At 38.2% G+C, this 14978-nt stretch overlaps 1 protein-coding gene across 1 annotated transcript in view; it reads left to right on the top strand.

Moving 5' to 3' along the window:
• The window catches only part of LNO1 (Nuclear pore complex protein), a 169399-nt gene that overhangs the window by 144172 nt on the left and 10249 nt on the right, over positions 1–14978 (top strand). The gene's annotated exons all lie outside the window — the stretch shown is intronic.

The raw sequence follows: 14978 nt of genomic DNA, 5'->3' as shown, positions 1-14978 counted from the left end.
ATCAAGTAGACTGTGATGCTAGTGGTACTACAATAGGAGCAGTTTTGAGACAAGACGGAAAACTTGCTGCTTATTTTAGTGAGAAGCTAAATGATGCCAAAATAAAATATTAAGTTTATGATCAGGATTTTAATGCTACATTGAAGAAGTGGAGACACTATCTTCTTCCTAAGGAGTTTGTTTTATATACTGGTTATCGAGCTTTGCAGTATTTGAATATTCAAGGAAACTTGAATCAAATGCATTTGAAGTGGGTTGGATTTTTGTAGAGTTACACCTTTATATTGAAACAGGGGAGGGGGAAGTCTAACAGGGTTGTAGATGCTCTTAGCAGTAGAGAACTTTTGCTGACAAAGATGTAGATTAAAGTGGCTGGGTTCAGGGAACTCAAGAGTTTGTATCCAAAGGATCCTGATTTTGGTGAAGTTTGGAAAGCTTGTACAGAACTTGTTACACTTGATATGACAAAGTGGTTAAATTTCATCATCCAGTATGGAATGCTGTTCCGAGGAAATCAAATGTGTATTCCTAGTTTTGAGGAAAAATCTCATCAAGGAGAAACATAGTGGAGGATTGGCTCGATATTTTGGTAGAGATAAAACTATCGCCTTGGTTATTGAGAATTATTATTGACCACAGTTGCATGAAGATGTCAAGAAGTTTGTACAAAGTTGTAGAGTATGTCAGATGTCGAAAGGAATGAAGCAAAATATAAGGTTGTATCAACTACTACCTATACTAGAGAAGTTGTGGGAGGATGTCAGCATGGACTTCGTTCTTGGTTTACCAAGGACTCAACGAGGGCATGATTTGATTTTTGTGGCAGTTGACTTGTTTTCAAAGATGACACATTTCTTTCCTTGCAAGAAGACTAGTGATGTTGTACATGTTGCAGAGTTGTTTTTTAGAGAAGTAGTGTGACTACATGGTCTACCAAAGAGTATAGTTTTAGATTGAGACACCAAGTTTGTTGGGTATTTCTAGTGCACGTTGTGGAAGAGGTCGAAGATAAATTTGAAGTTCAGTTCATCACATCGTCCACACATTGATGGATAGATAGAGGTTGTGAATAGGGGTTTGGGAAATTTGTTGAGATGTTTGGTTGGAGATAAGCCATAAGGATGGGATTTGATTTTACCACAGACATAATTTGCATATAATAATTCTGTCAACAGGGGCACCGGTAAATCACAATTCTAGATTGTATATGGGAGTAGTTTCAGAAACACTTCTGAATTGAGGAATTTGGATAAAGGAGAGATAAGTAGTGCTGAAGTTGATGATTTTGCAGAACACTTGAAGAACATCCGCGAGGAGTTGAGGTAGCACATTGCAAAGTTGAATACACAGTACAAGGCTAAGGCAGATGAGAAAAGGAGGTATAAGGAATTTTAGGTTGGGGATTAAGCCATTATTCATTTGAAGAAGGAGGATTTCTAATAGGTTCATATAACGAGTTGATAATGAAGAAGTTTGGCCTATGCAAGATAATGAAGAAGCACGTTTCAAGAAACGCCTATGAAATAGAGTTGCCCACCAAACTGAATATTTCACCAGTGTTTGACATTTCAGATTTGATAGAGTATCATGAAGGAGGCATTGAAGATGAGGTCGTAGAAGCGTAGTGGAGTATTTCGACAACTACTTCAACTGCAAAGGAGATTGAGGATATATTAGACAATTGTGTAGGCAGAAGTACAAGGAACAAAACATATGAAGACTATTTGGTCAAATGAAAAGGAAGATCTGTAGAAGATTCATCATGGCTGACAAAGGAGGAGGTTAACCGTCTGGGTTTTCCTATGAACATCAGAGATGTGACAATGTCTATTCTCAAATTACCCTGGGTGTCTGATGTAGGAGCATCTTGGGTGTAAGTGCAATCTTGCATCACCCAAAAATATTTCTATTTCTGTGTTTTCAATAAGGATTGTTTCAGTTCAGAGTTAATATTTGTGGAAGCTTACTATTTTTAGTAAGTTGGTCATATGAGCTTAGAATGTTCTAATTTCATAGGTGGAGGTTCATCTTAGATATATCACCTTGCGAGACGAGTTTCGCTGCCATATCATATGTATTGGTGAAGTTATTGCAGATTTTCAGTATATGAATTTTTGGTATAAAAACTTTGAGCTCAATTTTAAAGGCTTGAGTCTTTGAAACGAGATTAAATCTCAGTTGATAGATGCTTGTGCAACTTGATGTTGTATAATAGAGGCTGCCATTTCTGACAAGGGGTTATAATAGCCAATTGGGTCAACAATTTGAAATTATGGTCTCCCGAAGTTGGGCTACCTGAAAATCATGAAAATATAATTTGTACTTGTTTTGAGTCGATTCCATGTATGAAGTAATATAATTTTAGGGTAGGTCGGCCTCAAGAATTAGGGCTAAATGTCTAAAACCTTTTGAGGCGGTGGAAAATTGCCAATATAAGGAAGGCCCATAGTTTGTTTAGGGTAGTTTTGGGTGGTGGTTGACAACTTTGTCTTTTTTAATATTGTAAGGAAGGCGCTTATGTGGCTTTGCAAATTGTATTTATGAAATTTGTAATTCCATACTTTTGGAGATAATAAGAAGCCCATATTTTGTTCTCGCAAATTGCTGTTGTTTCTCTATTTATGTTATGTGTTTGTGGTATTAAGGGAGCACTGCTCATTAGTTGTATTGACTAACAATATTCGATTGCACATGACAATTTTTGCGACTCCAAATATTTTATTTTTTACAATCAATTTTGGTTACTCCAACAACGCTAAATTTTGAATACTGACCATTCAAAATTCAAACGCTAAGTTTTTTGTAAAACCTATTCAAACTTAAAAACAGTTCAAAATATATTGTCTAATATAATATTTATGTTGGACATTCACCAAGCAATCCTTATTTACGCTTTCAATACAAAAATGGAAATGCCAACATTGCTTGCAAGCTCAATAGTTATTTGGTACCACATGGGTTAGGGGGAGATTGGAGCTCATGACCTCATGCCTATCACAAAAGCTCTCACAAATCAAGCTATATCCTAACCCCAAAAAATTATTATCTCTTTTTCTATTTTTTGTGATGTCCAAAAGCGCTCGTGACCTAGCAAAATGTGTCCTATGCATTTTCAAATGTTTTCCTCATGATCTCTATAATTTCATAACCATTGTTGCCATGTTCTTGATTGCAAAGTAAAAAATGTGGAAATACATTTGTGTTTACTATCACAATTTAGATTGCAACCTCATGGTTTTGGTTGGTTTGCAACTTTTGCAACTAGATTTTCAATAATTTCTCTTGCCGTAGAAACCTCTTATGATGTCCTTTGAACTTTGTACAATTGATGGTGCACCCAACTAAAAAGGATTCTTCAACACAATCTAAATCTGATGCTAATATTTGTATAATGTGAAGATTTAAGATGGAGGAAGAAAGAAGGAAATAGATAATATTAATATCCACAGAAAACCAAAAGTAGATCAATGGGATGAAGAGCACATGATTATACTGAGAGGGGGGATGAATCAGTATAATGAAATTTTTGCCGATTTAAAACTTTAATCCAACTTCAAATAGTGAAATAAACAATTATGCACGTGAACAAAATGACACAATGATTTATGTGGAAACCCATTGTGGGAGAAAACCATGACAAATAAATGCTTTCTTATACAGACTATTCTTTTACAATGTTTTGTAGGCTACAACCTAGTAGAGGCTACAACCTCTATGTTTATGAGCACTGACACACTGGAAGCTCCAACTCCCACTCTTCGTAGGCACCAACCTATCGAAAGCATCAAATCCCCACTGCAGTCTTCGAGAGCACCAACCCTTTGCATAGAAACTTCTTTTCCACCTTTGCAATGTTGCTAACCCAACTGATTATGGAGAATTAAATCTTTATTTCAAGTTTGCATATGTAATGCCCCACTCGAAGATCCTTGGAACAAGGATAAATAAAAGCCAATACATTTTTCTTTGAAGTAATAAGCATGGATTCACACAACATCAATATGCAATGGATCGAATGATCACAACGAAAGACTTAACCAAGCAATCCTGACATCCAGTGAATCTCCAAGAGCCACTACTTACCAACGTGACCAAAACCAACTAAGAAAGTTTAATAGTTACGAGACCTAGAATCTCTGATCTGTCGAAGCCTAGGAAGGTGTGCAACCCAAAAGGGTACTCAAAACACCTAAACACATTTCTTGAAAACAAGCGAGAGTACCCCCTATTTTTGGCGTGAGGAAACGCAACCTTGCAGGTTCATGTGAGGGAATACCTCTTCGTGCGAGGAAGTACCACATTGTGTGTGAGAAACTTCTTTCTCTCGTGAGAGAACACACTTCTCGCGCGAGGGAATGCCAAACTGGCCACCAGACTCTCAACAACTGAGACCAAGGCTCGCGTGAGAGAATGCCCAACCTCTCGTGAGAGTACAATCTTGCACGAGCATTCATCGTGCTCTGCATGAGAGAAGAGTCTTCTTGCACGAGGAATCCCTTCTTTGACGCGATTTTTTACATCAGCCAAAAGGAAAAGCAAAGCTAGAATTGAAAATTAGAATAATTCCTTCACACCAGGGAGTACTGGATCCACAAATATTGAGGTTCGAACACTCGAATAAATGTAAAACAGCTAGGCATGCTAGAAAGGATGAATCAACTAGCTAATCCTTTAATCCATAGCATCTAGTAATCATGCGGAAAAATAACATCGTAGTAACATACATGAGCATAAATCAACTATCTCTATAAATCGAAATAATGTAAATCACATGGAAACATACTCCGGAAGAAATGGAGAATTATGCGAGCATCCAGCTCCGGAACTAAACATGGAGAAAGGCCAACTCTGTATGTCGATCCCTAATAGTGGTAAAGGTAGCTACACCTCCCAACCATGTGGAACCCGTAGGCCCACTCCCGTCGTGCTGATGGAGATGGTAATCCAACTTCAAACACACATAAGACAATCATTCATGGCTAACACTCACGCCAAACAATACGGAGGACTGAAACCAAGATCTTGAGACAATGCAATACAAAAGGTCCTGGTCAGACACTTTATGGGTCTACTATGTAGGGACTACAATGGATAGTAGATCGCTTGGGACTCCCAAGCTAAACATCGTGCGAAACTCTCCCTTGGGACTCCCTCGGGAGGCCATCACACTGTGTCCTCAGATCAAACCGTACAGGTATTTCACATTTATTATCTTAGTTTGTTACCCATTAATTTATTTAGTTATCACTTATTTAGGAACTTCTTCACATTAACCTTGTTGGGAACATGACCTGGGGTTATGAGAGAAGCCCCTCCACTTGTTTACCCTACATACCCATGCTCATCACATGATGAGTGCCAGTAGGCAATGCAGTTTCCCAACCCAACCCCAATGAACATAACTCAACCAACAAGCAACCGGGAGCTTGGGTCTCGCAAGATCGACAAGTACACGCTCATGTGCTCGTGTGTGGGCACACCAACTACACGATGATCATAGTAATTAGGGCTGGATGAGAAACATATAAAATACCAATAAAATAAATCACTCAACAGGCCTATGTCTGGGAGTACAGATTCGACATGAATCCCAATACAACATAAATCAAGGGTTGAATAGATATCCCTGCGGATAATTTGGATCCATGACCAACTTCCATGCTAGGACTACCTGAGAAAATCGGACGGCACAGAAATCAAGGTAAAAACCAAAAATGACAAAAACATCAAAATTAAAACCCATTATTGTTGTCGATAAAGTTATAAAATGGGCGACGGGTAGATTAGCGTGTTGTAGGTAATTATTATATAGCCGACGAATAGAATTAATTATTCCCAAATGGGTGCGATGGTTGAGTCACCCCTTTGGAATGGTATATGTACACTGTCCAAAGTGGACTTTGGAGGATGGTTGTAATCATCATGGTAAACACTATGTAATCTCTTCGGCATATATGCGAATAATAAAAGGAATACTTCTGTGTTACATATTCTTGTTTATTGTCTGCATGCATTAGTAAACCGTTTACCCCATACGATAAACATTTGGCGCCGTTTCCCAATGGACCTGGAACGAAGGTAGAGGAATGAAGACTAATGCCGAATCAGCTGAACAAAAATAATAATAAGCTAAAGGAAAAAGATGAAATACACACCGCACAAGGGAATTTAATTTTGGCACAATAGACTGAACGTAGACGGAGCTTTCAGCAGATTGTCGATAGACACCGAAGCGCCGAGGAATTGTTGGAAGAGACTCGACAACGGTTGTATTTGTGGAAGAAATAAGGGAGGAATTTCTCAACTTGTATACGTCGAGGGAAGAGAATCCAAATGGAAGGGATTTAACTCGCACGACTTGGAGTGCCGAGGGAGCACGAGCGTGGAGTGAACTCTTCGTTTGCGATACACTTCCAAAACGACTGTTGGAAATAAAACGACTGTCCAAAACAGCACGGGTGTTCAGAACAATGTGGGTGTGCAGAACAACGCGGGTGTGCAAAATAGCACGGGTACACAATAGGTACCTCCAACTCGAATAGTAATGGCTGGACCAAAAGAAAAATTGCCAGAATTTGATGTTGATGGAATGATTGATCCAATCAGACATTGTAAGACACGCGAAACAATTTGGACGGCGAATGGTGTAACTGACATAGATGATTGGGTCTGACAATTTCCAGCAACCCTAAGGGGTGTAGCAGTTGATTGGTTTGCCGACGCTGATCCCCAAAAAAAACATGGGCGGGAGTTAAAAAGGAGTTTATCACCGAATTTCAATTGCTGCGAGACAACAATGAGATCGTAGCAGAAATCTACACCACAAAGCACGAGAAAAATGAAACAATTTGTGTATATGCCAGAAAACTAAAAGAATTAATAAATAAAATGGAAAGTAAGCTGACAGATGGGCTGAAAAAGCGATGGTATTGACGGACTATGCCCGGAGTTAAGGAAGAAAATGAAGATTGTGCCACGATCATCATACATCGAAGCATACGATCGGGCGATGGACTTAGAGAGTGAATAGAAAATGAAAAAGAAGAAGAAAAGTAGCTCATTTGACTCAGATGACTCATTTTCGGAAGGAGATAGCAATGGTGATGAAAAGGATAGTAAGAAAGTCGGAGCCCTCAAGAAGGATATGATTAGAATGATGAAGAAATTTAAGAATATGTAGAAAGAGATTAAGGGAAACGAGCTATGGTGCACGGAATGTAAGACAGAAGGTCACACGAAGGGATCTTATCCGAAAAACCAGTTCTGCGATATCTGTCAAATTATGGGACATTCTACAAAAGAATGCCCCTTAAATATAAAAACAAGAGGGCATCAACAAGTGCTCTTGGAGAGAGCGGAAACACCAGCAATGATGGTGCCATGTCGGGTAGGTACATAAATAATAGAAGAGGGAAAAACAACAATACCAACAATAATACCAACAACAATAATAATGGGGGCCGTAGCCGAATTCAGTACAATGCGAACAACCACCCAATGGTTCAATGTCGAGCATGCAATTTGTGGGGCCATTTTGCACGAAATTGTACATCAGCCAATACACCAAAGTTGTTATGCTGATGGTGCAGCCCTAGAGATCATGAAGATGCCAAATGCCTAAAATCAGGATTGAATTTGATCAGCATTGGCGCAGACAAAGAAGTCGTCTTAGCACTCATCTGTAAACAAACAAAATTGTACCTTGACTTGACGAAAGAAGTGCAGGCGGAAATTGAGAAAGCAACACAGGCGGAGAAATCACATTTGAAGGACACTACCGGTACGTCAACGAGGAACTGCGCAGAACAAAACATCATACGAAAAATATTACAAACTGAAATACTAGTCAAGTTAAATGATCTGATCCTCACAATGCCTCAACTGCGGACAACAATCACAAACATAGCCCTGACTACTAAACTACGAGGAGAACATGGAAGGGAAAAGGAAAGCGGAGCAAGTGCAGCGGATCCAATGCTGTTAACCCTCATAGCCGGACGGTAGCTGGTGGTCGTAGAAATGGGTATATTAGGAATGGTCCTTTTAGACATAATTGTGGGCGGAGGTTCAGGGGTAAACGTCCTACCAGAAGATACCTGGAAGAAGTTGGGACAGTCGATGTTGTGGCCACCTACGTTTCATTTACTAACAGCGGACCAACACGGCATTAAACCTCTTGGGATCCTGATGGCACAACCAGTGACTATTGGAACACAACCATTCCTACTCGACTTCGTCGTCATCCCGCTGAAGAGGAGAGGATATGATGCCATTTTGGGCTGGGGATAGCTTGTACAAGCAAGGGTTAAGCATGACTAGAAGAAGAATACACTATTAATGGAAAGTAGGGGACGACGATTCATTATTGATTTACACACACAAATGGTGGGCGAAGAAGCTGTATCATTTGATTTCAAAGAAGAGGATAAAGGTAACCAGTGATTGAAACCCAATGAGGAAGGAGTCCTATGGTTTGAAGGTGGATCGACGGACGATGATTTGGATTCAGTGAACAACCTTTTCTACTAGTAGATGGAAGATTATGAGCTCTTTCCGAGCTGTAATATGTTAAGGGTCGACGAAGGCGAGAAAGAAGAGGGAAAAGAATGTTTGAAGGAATACAGAGAAGCAGAAGAAGGAAAGACGGTTATGACAAAAGCTGAAGGAAAGAACATATAGTACAAACCCAGAAAAAGGAAAGATTCCACCGTATGGTACACAATAAACGGAATATGCAAAAAGAAAATGTTATGTAGAACCATGAATATAGTAGAAAGGTGCCGGTAGCAAGGAAAACACATCATACGGTCTACACAGGAAACAAAGAGAAAGGGCTTAATAAAAAAGGTTCTAAAATCAAGAATATAGTTATTGACGACAAGGAGTGGGAAATTCATGGTACCGAGTTTTGGGAACAAACTGGGCGATATGAAAAACCTGATGGAGAGATCGTGTAACTTAAATAAACTTGATGAGTGATGATTTCAGGCACAATGGGCCACGGATGTGACACAGAACAAGCGCAAAGCATGACATGATAAATACCTAAAATTAAATAAGTTTCAACTAGGCCAGTTAGTGTTGAATTATAACGGGCAGAATGAAATCAAACTTGGAAAGTTTAGAGTCAAATGGGTAGGACTATACAAGATATGGGAAGTTGGTGATAACGGGGCGATGAAGTTATGGACGCTCGATGGGAAGGAAATACCGAACATGGTGAATGGGTCAAAGTTAAAAATCTATCATGAAGGGAATAATTCCCTATCGACGAACAATTGATTTTTTTTTTAAAAAGAAGAAAAAGAAAAGAAAAGAAAAGTTATTAAAGGTCACTGTACGGTCACCTTCAGCAAGGTCATGGTCACCGTACGGCCAAGGAAAAAGAAACAATGTTTAAAATCTATGCACCGTACGACCCTTTTAAGTACCCTGCTGTAACTGTATGACAATTAAGAGTCGACAAAGAATTATTCTACGGATTTCCTATTGCCCCTCCGAACGACATTTTCTCAAGTCAATAGGTTATAAACATCGTATGGCCCCTGCAGAGTAATGGCATTGTACGGCTTGTATTTGCATCAAGGAGATTAGCTTGAAGTGAATGAAGAACACTATACGGTGGAACGCATGAAGGGTTGGGCATGATAAAGGCTAGAGACCGTATGACAGGCAGAAGATGATAGAACCCGTACAGTACATAAAGTAGAGCAGGAGGATTTTGGACTACTTCAAACGTCGTACGGTAGTAGAAATGGGAAGTATATAATTTGTTTTGGCAAACCACAGCTACAGTACCGTCGTACGGGCATGCATAGGTAGAGGTCGATTTTGGGTTGGGTTTTGCAAACATTTTCTGAGTGATCAAAGTCGTACAACAGAAAGAAATGGAGGAAGTATGAGCAAAAAAAATAAAAATAAAAATCGACAACAAATAAAAAAATGTTCAGAATGAATAACGTATGATGCCCAAGGGAAGGGAAAGACATAAACAGGTAGTAAAACATAAGCAGTTGCCAGAAAGAGTGTGGGATTGGAAGAAAATCACATAAATGGGGTGTTCCATGGACTTTTGTGTGAGTTTGAGGGTGCTGATTTGGTCTTGGCCCTCGACCCCATTGGGGGCGATGCCTCCAAGACCCCCAGTCAGTGCAGTTATCAGTTGTGGGAAGTGTGGCCAGTTGATGAGACCTGGAGTTGTTGCAGGCATAGAGTGTCTGTGTACTAGAGGTAAAGAGAGCACTAGAGCAAGCCCTTCATGAGGGGTGATACGCTTTGAGGCACTTGGAGTAGGTGTTGGATGTAATGCTATCTTGGTGGATGCATAGAGAGCTCGAGAGGAGCTAATCATCCAGTTGAAGGCAGTACAGTGACACTTGGCCCAGTGGACCCAGGAGTTGGAAGTAGAGAAAGCGGCACGGGTGGATATTTTGTAATTGTCATCTGGAGATGACTTTTCTTTTTGGAGGGGATGATGTTGTCAGTAAAGTTATAAAATGGCCGACTTGTAGATTAGCATGTTGTCGGTAATTATTATGTAGCCGACGAATAGAATTAATTATTTCCGAATGGGCGCGACAGTTGAGTCACCCCTTTGGAATGGTATATGTACACCGTCCGAAATGGACTTTGGAGGATGGTTGTAATCATCATGGTAAGCACTATGTAATCTCTTCGGCATATATGCGAATAGTAAAAGGAATACTTCTGTGTTACATATTCTTGTCTATTGTCTGCATGCATTAGTAAACCGTTTACCTCGTACGATAAACAATTATGTCCTGTGTATAAAAGTCACAAATATCAAATAAAATCTTAGTTCAAAGTCCATATGCAAAAATGGCCAGCACAACGACATGAAACCCCAAACCCTCAAGTCCAAAAAGGGACAAATACTTGTACCTGCCCAACTGGGTAGAGCTAGCATGCAGAAATAGAGGGGAGCACTAGTTCTCAGCCTCGAAACAATTTACTACTAGAAATAGACACTCATATAGAGCAAAAACAATAAAAAGAGAGAGCCCTACCTTGCAGCCAAAAGGGCTAAGCAAAAATGCGTGTGATAAAATAATCGCCTCGCAGTCATTGCCGAAAATCCCAGCAAACGAAGGTGTCCCTGAGCTGGATCCAACGAGCTCAACCTCGCGACGATCCCACACTCGTAGCTTCTACAACAAACATAACTGTAAATTCTTCAAAGAGGATTTTGGAATTTGCTCTCCAAATTCCTATTTTGCAAGTGAGAAGTGAGGAAATAACTCCCTTTTGGGGTATATATTCACTTTAAAAAGTAGAATATAATATTAGGAAAATAACTGGCTAACTTAAACAATCCCTTTTCAACCCAAACAAAATCGGACAATTCCAATTAAATGGAATTGAACTACGGCAAAGCTGTCCGGAATTAAAATAATTAAATCAAATACAAATTTCCCTTAAACTATAAAATCACAAAATTCTTAAACAACTTTTGCAACAATTGCAAACCTCAAAATGCACAGACATGCTTGCGAATCTAATCACATACTGCAAATGAGTCCGGATTTATTAAATCATTGCAGGGTTTAATTAATCAATTAAATAGGATACGTCGACCATACAGGGACGATATTGGCTAGGTAAGAACAGCCGAATCACTAACTCCATGTGCCACTGTCGAGGACATAAATCTTGCACACTGAACAACACAATCAAGTGCAATTGCATGTAATAATATAGACAAAGTGACAAATGCATTAAATCACATTAAAATAATCTATTTAAATCACTCACTCCATCATGAAACACCTTAAAAGCAAGAATGAAGCAAACAGTCATAGCATCAAATCAAAGTATCCAGAATCCAATAAGTCCATATAATCATAAACGAAGTATATGCTCGAATACAAAATAACCAGATATTATCATTAAGCATCATGTCACATCAATAAGCTGATCAAACTGAACAACATAACACCTAACATCTATGATATTGGTAAATCAAAATACAGTATTTGACCATCAGGTCATCTCGAATGTCGTCAAACATGAGTATCAAAGTATCTCTCAAAACATAACATAACAAGGTACATAATGCAAACATGGGAGGCACTACAACATATCCTTTGTATAATTTGCATCTATTTCTTCTACCTGCATATATGTCTCATAAATATATATTTTATATTTGTCCACAATCTGCATGATATTATACTTCTTTTTATCTCATCTATTCAGCATATATTATATATAAGCTTTAAATCTGAATATATATATTTCTTTATTTTCACTCTTCTTATTCTTCTTACATGTGCTCACATGTAATGTCCCCTACTTAATGTGACCATCAAGGTCAATAGATTAGCCTATGATAGGAGCTTCCGTAGGCTAATGAAGTGATGAGGGAGCTCATTTGGCAGTATTTTCAGGAGTTACTATTTTTAGTAAGTCAATGGGAGTCAAGTGATATGGGAATTTCAGGTGTTTGGCTTGGTAGATTTGGTTGAGCTCTTTCCGACGAGCTGTCATACATGGTATTCTGAGTTCGACTCTTATATGATTTTAATGCCGAAGTTAATTTACTTTATTATAAAGTGATAATTAAATGAAAGACTTATTAATTAAGTCACTTTATTATAAAGTTGTTTTACAAAGGTGTTTCTCATTTATCCCACATTGCTTATGCAAATGAAGTTGAGTTCTTGGAGAACTTTATATTCTCTTGGCTGGAATGAGTTGGGGTATGCTTGGATGAAATTATTATTATGCTATTGGATATCTGAGAAATCTAATTGTTGAGCTTGGAGGACGAAACCTCTCTTTGCTAGCATTCTCTTCGTTGTTAAAAGACACAGTGACGAGGATTATCAGGTGTTTTCATTCATGAAACACAGTGGGAATTATTGGTGATTTTACACATGATTTAAGAGCTCTGAAGTTCAGGTTATGTAGCCATGAATAGTGTTTGCTACAGTGCCCGTGAATAGTAATTTTGCCACAAAGCGCGTGAATAGTGTTTTACTACAGCGTGTATGAATAGTGTTTTTGCTACGGTGCTCGTGAATAGTGTTTTGCTACAGTGTGCATGAATAGTGTTTTTACTGCAGTGCCCATGAGTAGTGATTTGCTACAGTGCATGCAAATAGTGGTTTTGCTACAGTGCGCGTGAACAGTGTTTTGCAACAGTGCATGTGAATAGTGAGATTGCTACAGTACCGTGAATAATGCTGCTACAATGCATGAACAGTGTTGCCATTGAGTTTTCTTGCCCACTCCTGCTGGTTAAAAGTTGGGACGCTGTCATTACATCAGCAGATCACTACTTCTAGGTTCCTTCCATCATACTGTTCATTCTAGGCATTGTAATTGTTTAATATCAGTCTGAATATTTGCTGCAGCCTATAAGGCAATTGTATGTAAACGTTTCTATTGCAAAATCAATATTTTATCAGCAAATAAGGAGATTCTAGACTTTGCATATTTATCGTTGTATGTTTGCTAAGTGTTTGTCAAAATGCCATGTTGAAAATAACACTCTAATTGGTAATACTTAGTAACCTGCAAGTCTCCTCAAAAAACAAAAAAGGGTGGCCATTACATCACATTCACACATATACTTGACTTATCTCTGATGTATCACTTTTAATACTTCTCTCTTCAACTGCTGCTTTCCTTATATTTCTTGCTCCTTATACCTCATCATTTCTTCTTTTAAACTTCTTTCTTATTCATATTTCTCTTGTCTGGAAACATTATCTCTCTTTTACATAGAGATGTATCTTTTCATTTAATTAATTTCCTGCACTACGCTTTTTAACAAATGATTCCTTGGTCTTTTATTAGATGATATGGCATAAATATTTTACGTGGCTTCCCAATTGAATAATTTATTGTTTATCATTATTTTTTTTATTTTTCCAAAATAATGTTCTTTGACTGTATGCTGCCACCGCTTTTTTGCCGACTTTTGAACAATCTCAAATATTCCAAAGTTTAGTTTTAGCGTAATAACTGCATCATCTCTGAATTCATTTGTCTTTTTTATATTTTCTAAAATAATATTCTTGACTGTATGCTGCCACTGCTTTTTCTCCGACTTTTGAACAATCTTGAATATTCCTTAAGTTTAGTTTTGGTGTAATAACTGCATCATCTCTGAATTCATTTGTCTTTGTTTGTTTTACCATTTGCTTTCATCACCACCCAATGCAACTTCATTTCACAATAATTCCAAAGACCCGATATCTCTTGGTTATATGCTCATGCTGAATTCAGTGTAAAAGCCATTTCGTTTCTAATTTTCTTTGTCTTTTTCAGATTATTGTGAGTTGATTTTTCTTTGACTAATACCATGACTTTATACATGTTTCCCATTCTCACTGAAGACTCCCAACAACTGCATCGGATCTTATCTCCATCACCAATTCATAGTCTGTATGCGTATCTTCTATTTCAACCAGTCACTGTTCTTCCACAATTCACTGTATGATATGCCTCATACGGCTTGTATTATTGCACGATAGTCTCTTTATCTTTCGTGGCTTGGCCATTCACTGTTTTATCGATGCCTTTGTACGCACTTGGTACTCTATGGCACATAGCCTTCTTCCATCGTAATCTCTGTCGCTTCCGCTGCAAACTTATGCTTTACATAGTAGTTTAATTGCTTGTTCATTATAATATATGGGGCCTTCACTGAGATTATTACCATATGAAATATATCGCTGCTTTAATACTTTTTGTCATGGATTCTTTCTTTATTATACAGATCTGGATTATTGTCTCTATTAGTTGTTCACTGTTGAATAGATGTAACACGTGTCTTGATATTATATTGACTTTGATCATTAGTTGCTGATGTATATACTCATTTCATAGTCACTTGCCTTGATACACCTTTGTTAATGAATTTTGTATATCTCACTGCCCCAGGTTTGACCATTACCACTATAGCTTCCTTTTTATGTATTTTATATAAAAGATATATTCAACATATTGGT

Source organism: Cupressus sempervirens, chromosome 10, assembly GCF_028749045.1.
Source record: "Cupressus sempervirens isolate cs-2001-9-10 chromosome 10, ASM2874904v1, whole genome shotgun sequence".
NCBI lineage: Eukaryota > Viridiplantae > Streptophyta > Pinopsida > Cupressales > Cupressaceae > Cupressus > Cupressus sempervirens.
Note: the sequence above shows the minus strand (reverse complement) of the source record. Positions and strands in the feature narration are given on the sequence as shown.